Below are 5,000 nucleotides of genomic sequence, written 5' to 3' on the forward strand. Positions count from 1 at the left end.
GTGTCTGATTTGCATTCAGAAATTATGGATTCATCACTAATCCTCTTGAATTAGCATAGTAAGGAAAACAGCTGTGAGCAAAAACAGCTTGTAGAAATCCCGAGTGGCTGGGAAAACCACTAGCCATGGTGGCCGTCCAGTAAGCAAAAACGTTAATGTAAAGCCCTGATGGGGACATGTGCATGTATACCATTGAAGTGACGCCAGGGTGGGTTTGAAGTGTTATCAGGCTGGATATGGTTGAAAGATAGTGAGATGGAAAGGGAAAGGGGACATATGGATGGGTGGTCTTCAGTCTGGCTAGTCTAGCGTGACTGGCATTTACTGGTGTGTCTAGCAGTCTAGCGTGGCTCTCTCCACATTCTCCTCCAAAGTATATCAGCATGGGCATTGTTTTGATGGTCAAGTTTATTTCAAAACTAATGACTTGATGGGAAAGGTACTGTAAAAGGAGAGTAGGGGGGGGGGGTACATGGGTGGGTGGAGCCTACTGTTTCTGCAGTGGGGATTGGCAGGCTGTGTCCTGCTGTGTCTGCTGTGGGGCTTGGCTGGCTCCACATCTCCTGTGTCCTGCATGGGCACTGTGTGGATGGACAAGTCAAGTTTATTTGTACAGCACCTTGTAAAAGCTTAACAATAACTGACAGCCGGCCAAACCTCTGGACAGAGAAGATAAAGCGAGAAGGCGGGGGACATATGCACGGCCGGGTGGACTTCAGTCTGGCGTGTCTGTGGCTCCCTCCACATCTCCTATGGTAGGCTATATCAGCATGGGAGGTGAGTGGATGGTCAAGTTTATTGTACTTGCACAGCACTTTAAAAACAAGCAATGACAGCCAACTAAAGTGCTGGACAGGAAAGGTAAAACGAGAAGGTGGACATACAGTACAGTACAGTATGCATGGGTGGACATTTTAGTATAGCACTGTATGTCAGCACGGGGGCTGTGTGAATGGTCAAGTTTATTTTATTTTGCATAATGACAGCTGGGTGTGCTTGGCCGTGAAAGGTAAATCCAGAAGGGGGACATACTGTATGCACAGGTGGACTTCAGTCTTGGCGTGTGTGTGGTGCAGCTTGTCTCTCTCCACATCTCCTGTGGTCTATCAGCATGGCTGCTGTGTTGATGGAAAGTTTAGTTTATGTGTACAGTGTTTTAAAAACGAATACTGACACTGGCAAAAAACGCTGGACGGCACAGATAAAACTAGAAAGGGAACATCCAGAGGGTATGGGTGGGTGGATTATAGTCTGGCGTGTCTGTAGTGGTGTGGTTGGCTCTCCTACTGTATGCCTGCAAGGGTACTGTGTGGATACTAGTCAAGTTTATTTGATCTGCACAGCGCATTAAACATTAATAACAATGATGCCAGCCGACCAAAAAGCTAGACGGGAAGGGTAAAATGAAAAAGGGGGGCATATGCATGGCCGGACTTCAGTCTGGCAGGTCTGTGGTGCGGCTCTCTCCACATCTTCTACAATATGCCGCCATAATGCATGGTGGTTACGGTCAAGTTTATTTTATTTGTACTGTGGTGGAGTTTGGCTGTCTCCACATCTCAGTGGAGGGCAGTCATGGTCAAGCGGTTAGGGCGTCAGACTAAAAGGTCAAAGGTTGCCGGTGGACTCCCGACCCGCCAGGTTGGTGGGGGGAGTAATGGTACCGTCCCGCCGCACTGCTCCCTTCGGGCGCCATTGTGGGCTGCCCCCTTGCATGGGTGAGGCATAAATGCAATTTCGTTGTGTGCAGTGTGGAGTGCTGTGTCATAATGACAATGGGAGTTGGAGCTCTCCAGTTGGGCTTTCACTTCTTTGCTTCACTTCTTTGCTTGACTTCGCTTTCATCTCCTATAGTAAAGCACGGGCACTGTGTACATGCTCAAAGTCAAGTTTATCAAGTTTATCTCTTGTGTCTGCATGGGCGCTGCATAGTGTGGACTCCTCTCCTCTCCTCTCCTCTCCTCTCCTCTCCTCTCCTCTCCTCTCCTCTCCTCTCCTCTCCTCTCCTCTCCTCCCCTCTCCTCTCCTCTCCTCTCCTCTCCTCCCCTCTCCTCTCCTCTCTTCTCCTCTCCTCCCTTCCCCTCTCCTCTCCTCTCCTCTCCTCTCCTCCCTTCCCCTCTCCTCTCCTCTCCTCCCTTCCCATCTCCTCTCCTCCCTTCCCATCTCCTCTCCTCTCCTCTCCTCTCCTCTCCTCTCCTCCCTTCCCCTCTCCTCTCCTCTCCTCCCTTCCCATCTCCTCCCCTCTCCTCTCCTCTCCTCTCATCTCCTCTCCTCCCTTCCCATCTCCTCTCCTCTCCTCTCCTCCCTTCCCATCTCCTCCCCTCCCCTCTCCTCTCCTCTCCTCTCCTCCCTTCCCCTCTCCTCTCCTCTCCTCCCTTCCCATCTCCTCCCCTCTCCTCTCCTCTCCTCTCCTCTCCTCTCCTCTCCTCCCCTCTCCGCTCCTCTCCTCTCCTCTCCTCCCCTCTCCTCTCCTCTCCTCTCCTCTCCTCTCCACCTGGCCCATCAATAATTAATTTCCAAAATGTTGATGATGAGCAAGCCAGCAGCTTCATCTCACCCTCCTCTTCTCCTTTGCTGGAGGCACAGCAGGAAGCCAATGCCACACACGTTCAAAACTGTTTGTGTGTGCGTGTGCGTGTGCCTGTGCCTGTGTGTGTACATGTGCACGTGCGTGTGCCCATGCATGTTCGTGTGTGTGTGCATCTTAAATATCACTTAAATATTTAACTCGCCCCGGCCAACCATGCATCCACTCATCCACAGAATAGAAAAAGTTGACTTGAGAAAATGAAAGTAGACCAAGAAGGGAAAAAAACATGAAAAGGAAAAAAAGATGTGTGTCCGCTATTCCCGGAAGGTAGTGCTATCGTAGCTGCGATAGCCTGGAGCGAGGCTCCCAGTGGTGTAAGAGGTGTGTTCCAGCAACACCGCCAGCCTGATATGCTCTCCTCTCCTCTCCTCTCCTCTGCTCTCCTGCTCTGCTCTCCTCTCGTCTCCTCTCCTCTCCTCTCCTTTGCTCCCCTCTCCTCTCCTCTCTTGTCCTCTGCTCTACTCTACTCTGCTCTCTTCTCCTCTCCTCTCCTCTCCTCTCCTCTCCTCTCCTCTCCTCTCCTCTCCTCTCCTCTCCTCTCCTCTCCTCTCCTCTCCTCTGCTCTCCTGCTCTGCTCTCCTCTCGTCTCCTCTCCTCTCTTGTCCTCTGCTCTCCTCTGCTCTCCTCTCCTCTCCTCTCCTCTCCTCTCCTCTCCTCTGCTCTGCTCTGCTCTCCTCTCCTCTCCTCTCCTCTCCTCTCCTCTCCTCTCCTCTCCTCTCCTCTCCTCTGCTCTGCTATCCTTTGCACCTGCACATATCCGAGCAAAGCTCTTTAGGGAAAGCACACTTATGGCCACTGATGTTTTCACTGCATTTTATATTAGGGGAACAGGTGTGAGTAAACACACACACACACACTGTGTGTGACTGCATAAAAAAAAACCCCTGCCAGAAGACCCACACACAGACCGAGACAGACAAAACAAACAGCTGTGGCGGTGGTGGTGGTGGTGGCCAGTTGTGAGGTGTCGACTGTAGCGCTAGACGGGCAACAGTTCAAGCATCGCTGTTGATGGCACATAATCTGCCAATTCGGAATTTCACCAAAAATCAATTGGTGTCTAGGGTAAAAAAAATGCAGAGAGAGGGAGAGATAGAGAGAGGGACTGAATTGTAATAGTGTGTGTGTATGCGGCAAAAAGGCTGAAAAAAGACAAAAACAAACCAACAAAAAAACCTGAAGAGCCCATGCCAGGTGAGGAGACTGGTAATTTGCCAGATACCGGGAGGTATTTGTTCAAAAAACGAAACAATTCATTGGGTGGCTGGCGAATTTCACATCACGCATAAACTTCCTTTGACCCGTGGCTGCCTCTGCCTTCCAGTGTTAAAAAGTGCATTCATCAGCACATCATCTTCCCTGAAAAAGAAAGGATTGCAACCGAGGAGAGCGCACACAAGGGGAAAAAAAAACAGAAGAGAAGAATTAAAAAATGGTGCTTGCTTGCTTGCTTGCTTGGCAGGCCGCTCTTTGCGCGTATGAAGATCCAGTGGCTGTTGGGTGACTCATATTTGTCTGGCGTGCGCATGAACACCCACTCCCTGCTCTCCCACACCCTCCCCTTAAAATTCAACGCATCCTACTATTTGCAAGGCTAAAAAAATACAAACAAACCTTGTTTGGATGCGTAAATACGTTCGCATATTAGGTTTCCTAGTACCACCTCCACCCACCTGAGGCATAAAAACCAAAGCGACCTAAGAGCTGAAATGCCTGTGAATTATGCAAAAGTGCAAAAGAGAGAGTGAGAGAGAGAGAGAGAGAGAGAGAGAGAGAGAGAGAGAGAGAGAGAGAGAGAGAGAAACAAACAAAAAACAGCTTTCCCTTTTGTCTGTGTGTGTCTGTTCAGAGGAAGAAGCTGTACAGGCTGTCTTAACAAGGCCCAATTAGGAGGCACCCACATAGGACTTAAATCCAACGGATTAGCCGGCTGCGGTGTAGACATGGCAGCTATGTGTCCTATGGGGGCTGGGAGCTGTTGTGCACATAAGAATGGCTCTATGCAGGAGATAAGAAGGAGTGATGCTAGTAAGGTAGCCGATGGTGACTGTGCACGGCATGTAGGGTAGTTTGGTTGGTCGGTTGTGTGCATGAAAGCTTCACCAGGCATCTGGAGGCAACAGAAGATCCTGCACTGATTGGTACCCCTGGCAACACTCCTCCCGATGATCCCACCACCCCCCACCCCCCCTCCGTGGTGAAAAAAAAAAAATGCTAACAGAATGTTGCTAGCGTGGCAATAGTAATAGCAATAATGTGGTAATAACATGGTAACGACATGTCAATAAATCTGCAATGGCAAGAATTTGTGACAGGGCAGCTGGTGGTGGCTTGGGTGGATTGGGTTGCATGGTTGTGCATATACGGACTGAATGGTTGGTTGCGTTGGTTGTGCATACGGTATGGATGT

General features: G+C 50.0%; 1 protein-coding gene across 1 annotated transcript in view; it reads right to left on the bottom strand.

The window, feature by feature from the left end:
* The window catches only part of csmd3a (CUB and Sushi multiple domains 3a), a 393,918-nt gene that overhangs the window by 256,545 nt on the left and 132,373 nt on the right, over positions 1–5,000 (bottom strand). The window lies entirely within an intron of this gene.

This window comes from Engraulis encrasicolus, chromosome 5, assembly GCF_034702125.1.
Source record: "Engraulis encrasicolus isolate BLACKSEA-1 chromosome 5, IST_EnEncr_1.0, whole genome shotgun sequence".
Lineage (NCBI taxonomy): Eukaryota > Metazoa > Chordata > Actinopteri > Clupeiformes > Engraulidae > Engraulis > Engraulis encrasicolus.